This window comes from Rissa tridactyla, chromosome W (genome assembly GCF_028500815.1).
Source record: "Rissa tridactyla isolate bRisTri1 chromosome W, bRisTri1.patW.cur.20221130, whole genome shotgun sequence".
Classification (NCBI taxonomy): Eukaryota; Metazoa; Chordata; class Aves; order Charadriiformes; family Laridae; genus Rissa; species Rissa tridactyla.
In genome coordinates, this window is record NC_071496.1 from 1305682 (window position 1) to 1321643 (window position 15962).

Here is a 15962-nt window from a genome sequence, read left to right on the forward strand (position 1 = left end):
AAAAATAAATGATGCTTTCAATTTAAACAAAACCTCACACTGTTACCGGTTTTAATAACAGTTTTGACAGATGAGATTTTCATCATCTGTTTTTTCTTTGTAAAGCCTTCTTCAATAAACTAAAAATGCTTTAAACTAACAGATGTGACTATAAAGTAAGGCTGAGCGTGAGACATCAGGAGCTGAGGTTTGTCAAATGCTACAATATATAAATTAATTCCTAGTTTAAGCCTCCACTGAGCATTGGAACATCTCTTTTCCCCTGTTGTTGGCTACCGAGTGGTTAGCTGACCTTGCACAGGTTTCACACGCGAAGAAAAACTGAGCTTGAGAAATCTATACTTGTACAATTGAAATTATATATATGCTTTGGGCACTAAATAATGCAGCGATTTATTGATGGAAAGTAAGAAGTCTGAAGCCAGAACTAGACACCTGATGATGGGCTGGTATCCATCAAAGAGATGCATTTTTCAGTTCCCTTGCGTTCTCGGCACTTTTAAAATTCAGGCTAATTATCTGAATGCCAAAGTGAGAGCCCAGAAGCCTGGTTTTAGGCAAGAATTTCAAAACGTGCAGCCTGATTTCCTCCCTAACATTCCTCCACCTTTTCTTCAGGTCTAATCTATTTAGCTTTCCTTACGTTACACACCTGTCCAAGAGGCACCCCAGAATCAATTTAGGGTAACGTGGATGCTTGAATCACCGATAAGCTGTGTTTTTTTTATCGGTGAAAAGTTCAGAAATTAGAATTTCCAGTGATACCCTGTTTGCTGTAAACAACTTACATTTACTGGTTTAGAGAGGAGTTTTGCTTTGTTTAATGGGCTTTAAGCAATGCAATTTTTAAAGCTCGATTGCTTGTAAACCCTAATACTGTTTGGTTTTAAATTTCTGATATTGTTATTCTTATGTTTTGTGTGGCTTTTTGCTTCTCTGAGGAGTTGTGGACCCTGCATGTGGCCACACTGCTCCACGCCGCCGGCGCTGGCAGTGATGGTGGGGTACAGTGAGAGGTCGGGGGTCCAGCCCTTTCTTTAGAAGGAATGCTTCTAAAGAAAACCTGACATGACTTGTACCACTCGTCAGCTCTGGTTTTGGTCCTGGGGGTATTTCCATGGCAAACTCTTGGTGGGCAGCTTGGAGGCAAAGGAAGAGCAGCGAAAGAAGAGCATCCTGCGTCACACAGCTCCTCCGGACAGGGGAAACTTCTCCAACGCCTCTGAACACCCCAGAAGTTACAGCGCAGTCGTCAAGTTATTTTATTTTTCTCTTGCGATTCATGCTGATGTGTTAAGGGTGTTAGTTTCTGTATGCATAGATAAACTATTTCTACAATATGGCCATTATTTCAGCTATCTCTCCAGATTTTACTGTAATGCAAAAAATAATAAGTAAGACATAATGGGGTCTTGCCTCATGACTACAATTCTTAGGTGCTGCTGCGATACAAAGGCACGCATAAATGAATTAATAATAGCCACAAGGGTGATGGTATGTAAATATATTAGCTTAGGATAGGAAAAAAAGGGCGGATGAAACGAAAGTACTGATGTCATAAAAATTCGAAAATAAAATTTTTTGAGGGTATTGATTTGATAAGTGAAGATTTAAATAAGACTTCGGAAGAGAAATTTTCCGAAAGACACAACTCCTCTGAGATCTTCGCTGTCAGAGGCAGCCAAGGTGCAACAAGGACGAATTCTCCATCCAAGGAGTCTTGGATATTTATGTAGATTCTTGAAAAGGTACATTAGACTTACTTTTATTTGATGTTTCATTACGGAGTCCCAGAGACTATCCTGAAATAACTCCTCATCGTTATAGTTTTTATACCTTGATATCGCCCTATCTCAGGTTCTCTTTTCAAACTCGGAGTGCCGTTCATTAAATTCTTTCTTCTATGGAGCCATAAATGCAGTAATCTAGATCCTGATAAAGGCTTTAAAGTTATCCCATAGGATACTTGCGGTTGGAACTGATGGAACATTAGTGTCAAGGAAGCATATTATTTGAGTCTCAATATAATTAATAAACCTTTTCTCTCCCCCACAGGAATGTGCTAAATCTCCAAGTCTTGTTTGTGTTAGGCAAAAGATTTAGTTACCTCTAACAGAAAAGAGGGGAAAAAAAATAAAAAAGATGAAAAAGGCTTTAAATATTTAACAGTTTAAACCCTACATAAATTGGAGATTTGAATAAAAAATCAGCCCAAGTATATTTGTATGAAACTGGTGAACAGAAGGAATATACATGCTCAGAGGAATAGATTTTATGCCAAACATCAATCAATCCCAGCTCCGAAGCCTATTTATAATACTGTGGGGGTTCTGGACGGTTGCACTTCACACTGTGAGGACCAATCCATGACATTATCTGTTGAACAATTGAAGTCTTTACAAATAATTAAAACTCTGTTTGAAAATGGAGATATTTTCCACAGCTTTTGTGTCCATGCACCGGATCATAGATATTTGAGTGTGTAAATAATGACTAGTTAATGTCGAGAGCCTGTAGCATATTTGCCTTGCGATACCGCTTTCTGCTGCGTCTTTCTCTCTGTCTATTCATCCTTTGGCACAAATATGTACTTATTTCCACCTTTCGCTTCCCTTTCCCCTCACCTCCACCCAGGGCAACCGAGTGCTGTTCCAGACCCCGAAGCAAAAGAAAGAAAATAATTTTTCCCCGCCTTTGCAACCTCCTCTCCTCCTCCCAGACCCCTCTCTCTTTCTCCTTCTTGTCGTAGCCCAATGTTTTCCAATCATTTTTATGTCCTCTGGGGCTGTCAGCAGTGCCAGGCCAGGCCCCTCTCAGTTGCCCTACTTACACCTACAAAAAGTAGGGCTAGTGCTACCCAAGCGCACGCACGGCGCTGTCGGAGGTGTGAGACTCATCGGCAAAGAAATGGGTTGAGAATTGCACAGATTGAGAAACGCCTCGGCTGTTGTTTCCAAATGATGGAGGAGTTGGTTATTGTTGCATGGGTGTTTTGTGGTACCTCATTCCTAAGGAACTGCCCTGATTTGCTGAATTTAATCAAGAAGGATACCTGATGGCATTCCTGATGAGGGGACGCAATGGAGGTGGGGATAGGGCTGGGCAGAGCTTTGCCCATTGGCACCAACCATGTAAAAATAAAATAAAAAAACAGCAGAACTTGCCATCTTGCTGGTGCTATCGATGGAGACCATTCTGCACACCTCCGTGGTGCTATGCTGCTGTGACATGCCACGTCGGTCCCTTCAATGGGGGACGTGTGGATGGGTTGCAAAGATTCATGGCAGGTTAAGGGTGCCACGACTCTGCTTTAGTGTTTAGAGACTACAGCTACAGCGTGTGCAATAATAGGAATGTAACGCAGGGTAAGATCCATAGATCAAAACAAATGGTGCTGGGGATCCAATATCTATACATCCTACATGCATATATCTATATGCGTATATGTATGTGTCTATGTATATACTGTACCTATCCCTGTTATCTCAAATATAAGGCTATGGAGCAAACGCCCATAAGTGACTGGAGCGCGTTAGCAGCGCTCCTGGATCACATCTTTATTTGAATGCTAACAATAGGGTTTCCACACTCCAAGGTCACCGAGCAGCGCTAATCGCAGTGCGCGACACGCACAGAACAGCCGGCAGATTGACTTCAAAAGCACGGTCCTGGTGAGAGCGCAAATGCCAGAGCCCCCGCACCCAGAGTCTCACCATGATCTGTGCTGGTCCTGCCCTCTTTGACACCAACGGCACCAGACACGACATCTCTAGCAGGGCTGGTGTGGTTGGTGATAGTCGCCCAGCACCGAGCCCGCTGTGTGGTGCAGAAGACGAGGGACCTTGCTCGTCAACGGAAAGTTAACATCATCTTCTATGTATGGCAGAACAGACAATTTCTAACCATCCTGGAAAGGCAACACTGCTCACAACACATTTTCCTTCCAAGGGAGGTGAGTTCAGGGGTAAGAGCAGGGATGGAGGTCACAGTGAGGTGGTGCATCCTCGCATATCCCAGCGCGCTGTGCTCTCACACTGCTCGGCACAAAGAGCTCTCATTTCTCAAACCTTCTCAAGGATGGGCTTATTCTAAACATGAAATTCATTCCCCAAAAATTAATGAAACCTTTCACTGGTTGCAGTAAGTCAAGTGCTCGTATACCTTTTCCTGGACCAAGGCCTGAGTAAACAATAAAAAGAAAAATAAACTACCTGTCAAATCAAACACGTGTGAATTTCTCGAGGCTACATTTAGTAATTGGTTTATAGGACTCACGTTTCAAATGAAACCTTCTAGAAGTTATTTAAATTTTAAAAATAGTTTAAATTATTTTAATATTTTTCTTACTAGTATTTCTTGCCTTATAAGCAGCGCCCATCCACAGTTAAAGCATCCAGATGTTTTAACTAAAGTTAAACTATGAAACAGAACAAAAATAAAAATCCATGAAACACTTGCCAGACAGCTCAAGCACATCTGTTCAGAAAAAATATAATACTAGTTCAAAATAATAACGGCAACTATCATTTCCAAGCAGGCACGGGATTAAAATAAAAACAAACACGGTTTTGTGCAGAGGATGAAGAACTGGGAAGCTGAGATTCTGCCCTGGAAATATAATATCATTTGACCCCACTTTGAACTAGGGAAAGACAAGTATATAAAATACAACTGGGGGTGGCCGGTGCGCTGGGTGCATTAGGTGGGTCACCACCCGGTTCAACCCGGCCAGGAGCTTCGTCAGGGTGCTGCCTTCATCACAGAAATGACCTTGGATGACCTTGCCCATCCAGGCAAGCCCCAACACCACTGCTGCACATGTACAGGACAAAGGAGAGGTGGTCGCCTCCTCACTTTGGGTTTTAAGGACCCAAAGCCCCACCTTGGCGAGGAGGCGACCACCTCTTTTGGGTTTAAGCAGGAAAGACAGTCTTGCAGATTGCTGTCTTGCCTTTAAGCACCGAAACGCAGCTTAAACCCAGGTCTTCCTGCTACCAGAACGGCACCGTGAGTAACCTGACTGAAGCCCATCTGCACGAGCTCTTTGTCTTAAATTATCCGGGTGGCGTGAGGCTGCCCCAGCTGCATCCACAGGAGCTCTGCAGCGCCGAGATGAGTGATGTACCCACTGGGGAACCAGTTCCTTCGCTGCTGGAGTAACCGCTTTCCAAACAGCCTCGCATACACACGTGAACTAAAAGGTTGCACCCGTAAAAGTGGAGCTTCGGCATTTCTCCCCTGCCCGAGCCGTGACTCCCCAGCCTCCGTGGTGCCCTACTAGAAAGCAGACAGCCTTTGCTAAACCCACCCTGGTTCTTCTCCACCTAGCAAACAGCTCGTTATTTTGATTCTGGATTTTTTCCTGCCCAGGAGAGCCGGTGGCGAGGCCAACCGCGGAGCTGGCTGCATGCGCAGAGCAGCAGGGGGAGCTCAGACATCCCATTTGGCTCTCTCCAAATGTCAGTCCTTCAGACCTTCTGAGCAATTAAACAAAATTTAGCATGAATCAATCATACAGACATGAGGGTGTAAAATAATGAAGATAGATGTTGTTTAAATCCTTATAAGAGTTCCTGCCCGAGCTAGATATCATCCTGAGTAGTATTAGATTATCCAAGTGACCTTAGAAGTGTTCAAGTGTCCACATCAGCACGCCGAGATAGGAGGGAGCACGCGGCGATGTGGAGCTCCGTTAGTTCATTTGCCTCCTGGTTTTGGTCCCTTCTTTTTCAAGGTAAGTCCTTCCCCCGAGCACTGCTGGCACGGAGGATCTGGATGCACGGAGGCAGAGCTCCGCAGCGCCTGGCTGCAGCCACTGCCAGAGCAAGAGGAACGCTCGGTTCCCCGGGTCCTTCCTACGAGCGACATAAATCTTGTGCTTTAAGAGTGAAAATCCTTCTTAAAAAACTCTTCCCAGATGTGGGACCAATATATTTAGTTTCACTTAAGGTTCCTGAATCCGACGGTCTATGCAGGGCTGGCCGATCACGCCTGTTTCCTCATCTGCGCTTTGCAGAGGAAACAGGTGGGTTTAAAGCCCTCTAAAGACACCAAAGTGGTTCTTTACAATGTGACTTGCAAAGCAAAAATGAAAAAAGATTATTTTTTTTTTTCCCAGGGATTTTTGAGCATATGAAGCACAAAAATAATCACATAAATGGCGCAAAGAAAAAAAAAAAAGGTTTTAGTCTAAGTCAGCAATCCAAATGCAGCCTCCGCGCTCCCTGCTGCTTCGCCCCCACGTCACAGGCTGGATTTCAAGGGGCTCTTCTGCTTAGTGGTGGCTGAAGCCAAGACCTTCAGTCCCTACGAACTGCAGGAAGCTGGGCCGCAAACCTTGAGATGTGGGCAGGTGATGCCACTCAGAAAGAACAAAAGAACAAAACCAGGTAATATTGGAGAATACATATGGCAGCAGCCTGCCAGGGCACTGAGGGCACCACCGGGCCACACTGCACCTGCCCGTGCTCCTGCTGCCGTGGGTCACCCCGTCCCCAGCCCCATCCCCTGCTGTTCCTGGCCTGGCTCCCTGCAGGGACATGGCTGCCCCGCCGTGCCTGGGGCTGCTGCCATGGATGTCCCCACCACAGTCCCACCTGGGGCTGGGGCTGCTGCGTCCCCCAGGGCTCCTGCTCAGCCTCCGCCTCTCCCGGACACATGCAGGCTTGAAAGGCTCCACGAGTCTTCCAGACAGACCAGAAAGGTCTCCTGGAACAGTGAGATGTCCATGTCATTTACAGATGTTTCCCTCTTCTGTTGTAGCTTAAATAAAATAAATAATGAAATGAAAACATCTTGGCTCTTCTAAAACAATCCAGATCTGTATCTTCCTCCTCTAGGAAGATGCAGGCAGAATCAAGTAAGAAGCTACACTGGCATCTTATTTTCTTCCTGACCTGTGCCAAATATGCAAGTGTTTTTGGAGCGGTAGAGAAGAGTACTTGTGACTCTTGACCAAGCCCTTGGTTTAGACATGACTTTAAGTTGGGGTTTGCTCCAAAGTCCTATTTATAAAGTTCTTTAGAATTTTCATTGAGAATTCTTTGTATTAGAAAAAGGAACGCCCCTGGAAGCAGCAACCAGGATTCAAGTCAGGGTCTGTCACGCTAACAGCTGAGCCCAGAACTTCCTTGTCTTTGTGCTTTCCTGATCATCCAGCTCTTGCACCCTCCTGCCGAAAAATACGACCAGCGGGGGAAAAAGCGGGGCTCGATGGACAGCCTTGATTTTGGAGCGTGCTTCTCTGCACAGCTCCGGGCCGTTTTACACAGAGTTTTGCAGCGGGCTTGGCTTCAGGTGCACATTGCACATTTCACTGGGGATTTGGTTGTTTTGTCTTGAGCTGAAACAAAAGTGGCATAAAGTCAGCTTAATTTCTGTGATTTCACTAATGTGGTGGGAAAAGAGGAAACTGGCTTCTTCCTTGGAAGAAATGCTGATGCTCTTTCATAATTTCTATAATGACATTTGATATTATGGTGATGAGTGCCTTAGAAATACATATGATAATCATTATAATCAAGCACATGTGTCTGGAGAGTGTAATAGGTACATTCTATAAATTGGAAAATAAACATGTGTTAAGGAATGACTTCTAATATTAATTTCCAATTTTAGAAAGCAAGGTCCCAGTTCCAACTACGGATTAAAGAGCCAAACTGGGACTTTGAATGGGATAGATGCTTAAATCCCAAATCATAATCCACAGCCCTCCCGCCCAGTTGTTGCTGACCGTGGAGGTGACTAAGCTCATTTGGTGACTCAGTTTGCAAAGTGCTCAAGTTGCTCGGCCACCAAAAATTCTCCGTGAGTGCGGTATTCCCCTGGGTGCTCGCCTTCACCCAGCGGAGTCAGGCCAGGGTGCTCCAGAGGTGTCTGCCAGGCTGGCACTTCAGATACGCCGCTGCCGGCATTTCCCCGCTGGCCATACTTGGCAATTCCCTATTCGGTACCTTGCTTGGGTTGAACGCCTTCTCTCTGAAGGTCCAGTTCTTCTCTCTATTAACCAGAACACCTAAATTGAGGTTCAGGCTTCCAGCGGGGAGGGGTGCCTAAGAAGAGGGGACTGCTCTGCCCGGCTGGGTGTCACCTCCTTGACTTTGCTGGGGGCTCTGTAAGCACAACCTGACTTTCCTCCCGGGCTGAAGCACAGTTTTGCTCGTCCAGTTAAATGCAGACGTACAAATATGCCACCACATATGCAATTTAGCAGTAAATCATTGGAGGCCACTTGTAAAAACCAGTTAATAATTACAAGCAACAGTCCTTCCTCACCTCCATGCTACCGAAGCTTCGCACTGATGTAACGCCACAGACAGCAGCAGAATTACTCCGGGACAAAAGTAGGGCAACGCTCTGCTGAATGAGGCACATCACATTCTTTCTGAATGGAATAAAAGCAAAATATCACTTTATGGACGTCTCAGGCAAGTCCAACAGCTGTTGTAAATCAGAGTAACCCCACTGGCTTCAGTGGATCTACTGCAATTTATAGCAGCTGGGAATCTGGCCTCGCGTTCCCCAGATAGGTACTGGATTTTACCATTAGCAGTTTAATCCTGTAAGTAGGGATTTATTACAGAAAGGAAAACATGAATAACTGTGAACAGAATGAACAATGTTATATTTTGAAACGAGTAAAAGAACAACACTAGAAGGTGCGTAATAACTCTCGACAAACAAAATGAACACAGCGAAGCCTGAGCACCAGGCACCGGGGTTATTTGGCCTCCTGAACCGTGGAATTTAACTCTACCAAAAAACCTTGTCCCTTGACTGGAGTGCCGCGAAGATGAAAGACGCTGTGCCTCTCCCACACTACACAGCCTATTGATTTTATAAGTCATCAATGTATATTGTCTGTCTATACTATTACCAGGACAAGCAGGAGGTGCACATAGTCATTTGACTGCATAAGCCAGTTGTCCCATGCTGTGCCCTATGGGAAGCCACTGATTCTTACACTTGGAGCAGGGACAATGCAACTTAATCAGACTGACAGGAAACAGGCAGCAATTACAGTGTGCAGCTACATCTGCTGGGTTCCACTTCACTGAAGGAAGAGTTATCTCAATTTTAATGTACATCCCTTTTTCATGTTTCATTTAACCTCTGCTGTATTATTAAACACATCAAAATATAATGACAGTCGTTAAAAAAGAAAAAGAGAACATTTTGGAAATTTTGGACTCTCCCCCTTTATCTGTAATTTAACGGTACCGGTTTTACTTTCCTGCAACATTCTGCAGCAGTGGAAGTCTAATTTAATATATAGTTTTGTTTATTTTAAATAGCAAGTACAGACCCAATCCTACTTCTTGCAAAGGCAATGGCAAAATAACTACTGATTCACTGAAAGCAAGATGTGACCTGCTGATACTGAGTCTTATTAATTTAGACAGTGGAGTGAAGCCTTCCCGATAGTTTGCTCATTTTCACAAATTGTGTTGCTAACCTTGAAAGGCTCTTACTGTTAGCGTTTAACTGAATTCTTAAAGGCGTCTGCGTGAAAAAAACCTGCCTCTTGGGAGATACTGGGAGCGGTGGCACAGAGTGCGAGGGACAGAGCCTTGTCCTTCACGGGCTGAGCAGACAACGAGGGGCTGTGCTCCTGCAGCCAGGTGCAGGCAGACAGCATGGGAGCCCACCTGAGCTCCGCCGACCACCTCCAAAGCTTACACCAGCCCCCATGTCGCACTCAGGGCATTTATCAACTTAGGTCAGATACCTCCATGCACACAAAGGATATGCCAGTAATGTCCTCATCTTAGTGGCAGATACAAAGCGCCACTTGGGAATCACTGGGCTGGAAATGGGATCAAAAGTTTTGGGTCTCAGGTCTCTGTGAAATACCAAAAATCTTGGCTGCGGGGTTTGGTGCAGACAAGGTTGGGTCTATCAACATGGCATCAGGCTGGAAGTGTTTTCCCCCCATCTCCTAGCCAAAAGCTGGGGGGATTGGTAAAAATTCTGCACCCAACCATGTGCCTAAGTCACATCTCCAAGGGGTTCAGGTGATTCATCTCACCTGCCCACCTGGCTAGTGGGAAAAGAGGCAAGACTGGGGTCCTCCTCACATCCCTGCAGTTCAGGAGAAGAACTGCTTGGAGTGGGAGCCCAAAGGTGGAGAATGGCTCCTTCAGTTCTCCCCACCCACCTTTTGCCCACCCATAGAATTTGGTCACAGCATAGTCTTAAGTAAATAACATCATTAAATATTTTTAATGAAGTGCCTAAATGTGTTCAGGCATCTGCTAAGAACCTGCTTATTGTTAATCATTTACTTTTGTCACTGACAATAGGCTTGGAGGCTTACTACATCCATCCGGCCTCAAACTTTCAGAAATATCCTTTCTGGTCAGGTATTAATTTGTTTCTTATTTTTACACAATGCTTCCAATAGATGTTAAATTCTTCATATTGTTGTACAACATATCTGCATAAGATCTCTATTGTGCTGTTATTCTGCTTTACTACCTGAGAGCTGCTATCAAGATGTGGTGCTTTTTCCTCTACAGCTTATCATTAACTACCCCAATTCTAGCATTTCATTTTTCCCCAGGAGCATGTCTCCAGGCTTTTAAGACATCCTGCTCTGCTCACGTCCCAAGCTGGCTGGGCAGGAGGTCTCTCTGAAATCAGAGCAGCGTGGTCATGTCAGCGCATCCCTACCCTACAGCCAGCTCCTCCTGGTTACTCTGCTCCAGCTTTTAGCTTCCTTCGGCCGCTCCTTGATTCATGCTGTTGCTCAGTTTGGTTCTTCATTCCGCACCCTACCAAGCAACACCCTCCTATGTCTGCTCCCTCAGACTGTCATTTGTAAAGCCAACAAAAGAGCAAGTCAGCACTATCTCTTGAGTTTCCCAGTGTCATCTTTTATCAGCGTGTATCTTCTAGATCCACCCAACGTTGCCTGTAATCACTCTTGAGCTTGTGAGAAAGCTCACTAAAACCACCTTCTCCGGGTCAACAGGGGCATTTACACGCTTCTAACCAGCGTACACTGGTCTTTGCAGAAGCAAAGCCTCCTGTGGTAAGCTCTCTAGGACCAAGGCTGAGTTTATTTATGTAGAAAAGACAGAACAAAACAAATTCGTAAAATGATGCCATTGCACTAATTATTACTTCTTGGTAATAATCCTAGAATTGGATGCAGAATAATCCTACAGGAATATATCGTTATAATTTATTTTTCTAATACTTTGTTCACTGAGGGAGGCATATGAGTTGTGCATCTTAAGTCAGATTCTCAACTGACAATATCTATACGGAATTCAAAGGAAATCAAGTGATTTACATCACCGAAGGATCTCACCCTCAGTTCTGCAGACACTCCTAGCAAGTCTTGCCACTGCAGAGACCACACAGTCCTTCAAGACCACCGCATCGCAAACAAACGTCTAAATTATTATGCAGGTAGCTCTGAGCAGCAACAAAATCAGTTCATTTCAAACTGGTCAGCTTTCTTACCATAAAGGAGGGAAGTGTTTTGACAGATATCGGCATGAGAAGTCAGCACGGTTGCAAGTGAAGCTCTGACAGAAGCCGCAGCCAAGAATGCAGTGGCATAAATAACTCTATGGCTACAGCACAACTGTGTCGCCGCCTAGAAGGTAAACCTGAGTTAGGGAAACCTTGTGAGCAAAGGAAGCTCCCCAGACTCCTGGCCACCCTTAGGCCAGTACACCCACAAGTCCCATCCATGAGGTGTTTGCAACGCAGTCCTTGTACAAGGGGGTGGCCCAAAGGCGCAGCTGACTTGGAGGTCTTGGGGGGCAGGTCTACACCTTCGTGGTGAGCAAGCTGGCTCCTTACTGGGGCTCCACATACCGTTAAGGACTTCATTATGATCCCTTTGTGGAGGATGTTCTAGAACTGGATTTATCCTAGTGCATAATTGCCTAGTCCTAATGTTCCCGGTATGGTGTAGTCCTGCTCTGTTGTCACAATGACCAGAGGCTGACGAACATCTTGGCTGTCCCTGGTAGACAGACAGACAGGTACGTGATGCAGTGGTAGCACAGGCAGAGCAGCCAATCCATTTTCCTGTTGTGCCTCATCTGTGAAGCTTGTGGAGAGGCTTTCTGTGAATGGGGACACAGCAGCAAATGGGTGTTGCTGAAGTGGAAGGTGATACAGGCTATGCCATAAAATTTGCTGGGACTGGTATTTACTGCCTCAAGGCAGGGACTGGTACTCGCTGCCTCTCCCACGGGAGAGGTTTCAAGGCCAGGGCATCCACCGTGCCCAGGAGAATGCCCATGATGACAGGACAGAGGACAGATTTCCTTCTCATCGTGCCAGCTGGGGTACCCAGGGGGACCTCAGGGCACTCTTGGGGTTAGACAGTGTGGACAACGGACCAGTTTGGCACTAAGGACACTATTGCCGGGTAGGTCATAAACAGACAATATGTGTAATTTGCAGAGGGAATTGCTACTAAAAAAGCAAATGTTTACATGGAATATTGCATTCTAAAATTTTGTTATGTGGTTGTGGTAAATGCAGAAGCACTTCCAGGCCTGGGGGTAGGCTCGACACCTCTGGGCTCTCACAAGCTGTGCAGCGCACGAGCGTTAGAACCCAGCCCCGTCACGGTGATGACTTTCCTCCATTTACTGCTCTAACTATCAGGCAAGGCTTTCTGAAGTGCGCACAGAAAGCAGCTCAGCAGCAGGTGAAACGCTGCAGCTGCACTGATGTAAATGTTCTCCTTTGTTGTGGAACCAAAACGTGCCAAGATTCATCGCGCAGGACGGCAGGTTTCCTCTCGCTGGAAACCAGCTTTTCTGACACTCATTTTATGCCTGAGCTTCCAGTCCATTTTCTCCAGCAATCTTTCACTGTTGCATTCAGTGTGGAGCTTGGACGTGGCCTTTTCAAGAAGGGCGGGAATCACCAAAGTTTTCTCAACGTTTTTTATTTCTAGTTTTGGAGGCAGGTTTCTTCCCGCCCTCCTGGAAGACGAGAATCCTTGCGTGCACGGTGAAGCTTAAATGGTATGTCCCCTAAGCCTCTGGGTTTATTATGAGTTCCTTGGAGATGATTACAGCTCCCAAAAGTCTTACCTGGGTTACTAATAATGTCTGACCATTAAAAATTAGATCTGTTCTACCAGTTTAAATTAAGGGCATGAAGTTTGAGAAGAAGAAATAATTATCCATTCTGATTTGCCCTCTGTGTAAATACCAAGTCCTGCCCGCTGCCAAATTCTCCTTCCCTGAGAGGCACAGGACAGCCTCCACCAGGACATAATTCTCACCTACTGCACGACTACCTACGTTTTTTCGCCTGCAGCCTAGTTATGCATCTAATTAAGAATCACTGGTTTACATGCAACAATCTAAAACTAGCTTGTCTAACATCAGTTGAAAGTGTTAAACCAAGACGATACTTTTAAGCTGTAACCTAAACAAAATATATGAAAGCAACTACTCTGTCTGGAAAACAATGAAGAAACCAACCGGAGGGGGTAATCAGCATGTGAGGAGTCTTTAATCTAACAAGGACATCTTAAGTGAAGTTGCCTGCAAAAAAGGTTACGTGCAATTGCCAAACACCTACCCATATTCAGAGGATTCCTCTGAAGCACCGCATGTTAATTGGAAGGAAGTTGGAAAGCTTTCTATCAGGATCCTATAATAAGCTTCATTAATATGGGGTACAGTGGTGTATTGCATATTAATAAAAAGGCAGCCTATGATAATTAAAGGGTGAATAAATTGAGAAATATATTGTCTATATGTGGTAGAAAAGTCTAACCAGGTACTCTCTGATATCCACGTGCTTATAAAAAAATACAGATAAGCGCCAACAAGAGATGCAAAGATGTAAGGGTAAGTGAGGAAAGAGTGGCTCAGTTGGAGGCGTTACGATAAAAGCAAACATCCTGCAGAAATGGACGTCCCATTTTCTTAAGACTTTGTTAGTGCAGAGCTCAAAAAGCGTGTCGGTTTGGGACAAATGACCCCTAACTTGCAATAAGTACTGCTGCTCAACTCTAAGAGCATAACTAAAAGAATCATTCTGTTGAGCAAGACCTTAGATGAGATATGAATTATTCCATTTTCATTTCATTTAGTTTGATTTTCTCTCTATTTCCTATTTTCTAAATTAAATAAACCTTCCTTGATTTAAGATAATTTGCCTTTACTGACTATTACTTAAGGATAAGCATTGCAAAGCCATTCCATGAGAAGAGGAAAACAAAAACACTGAAATTAAGGTTTAGCGAAACAAAAATAAAGCAGATATCCAAGTGAAATACATGATGAAAGGTGAGTTGTCTACACCTCGGACCCAACAGCTGTTGTGAATCCAGGGAGATTCTGGATGGAAAAGAAATAGGGGAAAATCTTTAAATGAAGGTGCTAGCTACGTCTGTCCAAAACTGACCATGTACAACCAGCATGTAATAGATCTCGTTCAAATATTTCCTCCCTTTCTGAACATCTGACATCACTGCCACATTGTTCCACTCTACATACGGACCCACTACTCATTTTACTGCCATCAAATAAATAACAGAATTATTTCATATTTCCACCCTATGCACTGAAGAGACATTTGTGATTGCAACATCACTCACCCTCCAACTAAACACAAATTCCCCAGGTATATTATATGAGAGTTTTCTGCGGCACAAGGATGAACAACGGGGCTCGGGAGGGAGTTACCTATGGACTGGAGGAGGAGCGGCAGTTTTGGTGTAGGTGAAGATTCAGGGAGGGGAGCAACAGTGTCTGCTTCCAGAGATGTGCTGCTCTCCACGCATAGATGATGTGGAGGGTCCAGAAAACCCACTGCTGGCAGAGGGAGGTCTAAAAAAGGTCAGCGGTTGTAAGCACAGTATGTGAATGGTCATTGAGAGGGCATCTTTACGGGGAAATATGCCCTTGAGGTGAAGTAGACAGAAGAGAATGATGTAGATAAAAGTGGTCCTCTCTGTGAGAGCTGTAGGCTCACAGGCTGTGAGAGATGATGTTTGCAGTCTCAATGTGCTGCACATCTTTAAGAAATAAGCTGGCTTTGACCAATGTACAAGCTCTTCCAGTGACTCTACAGATACTATTGTGCTTCCTTTGTGTAACCTATGCTTAAAAATTTTATAAGCCAAGCTACTCTTGTATTTACAGATAGTACAGCAACAGGGACCCATAACCAGTAAATAGAGTTGGATGATACACCCTTTTTCTTAGGGGTTATGTGAAGAGATTATGGGCTTCAACAATTTCACTGCCTTGTTTTATTTCTACTTTATATTGCAGTTGCATCTGGAAATCAGAAAATTCAGTTTTAAAAATAAGAGAGAGAGGGAGAGAGGGGAGCAGAGGAGAGAGGAGGAAAGCATGAAAAAAGAGAAGAAACTGAGCAAGTTAGACTGAATGTGATCAGTTGTTTATTTGGCTTGACCTAATCACAGAGATTTCCCCGAAACTATTAATATCTGAAAGCTGAATACAATTTTACTCCATATTCTCTCATTATTTTTTAATGTTTCCAAAGAGATGGGCAGCAAAGCATCTTCCTGACATTCCACCCTCGACCCCATGAAAATCTTTAACAGATTAATGTCTGTAGTCTCGTATCTCTTTAGTAGCCGCTAATCTATGCAAAGCAAATTGTTTTGGATTTACCTAGAACATCATTGCCCACCCTGTAATTTGTAACTGCTGTTTGCAGTGACAGAAACTCTTAATCACACTACAGGCTAGAGATATACCTTAAACTCATTAAAAGCAGCAAACTTTTTAAGGGCAAAACACCATTCAACTAACCACCTTGGCAGCTCAATTCTGAACAGAATGTGTCCGTGGGACAATTCTTTCCATGGATGATGGTCCCTTGTACCACCGCACTTCTTGCCTGGGAGAACAGCTGTTCATTGGCTCGGACCCACCAGCTCTTCATGCCCACTGCTCCCACCACTGCAGCATCCCACCTCACCGCTGGAGTGGGGCAGA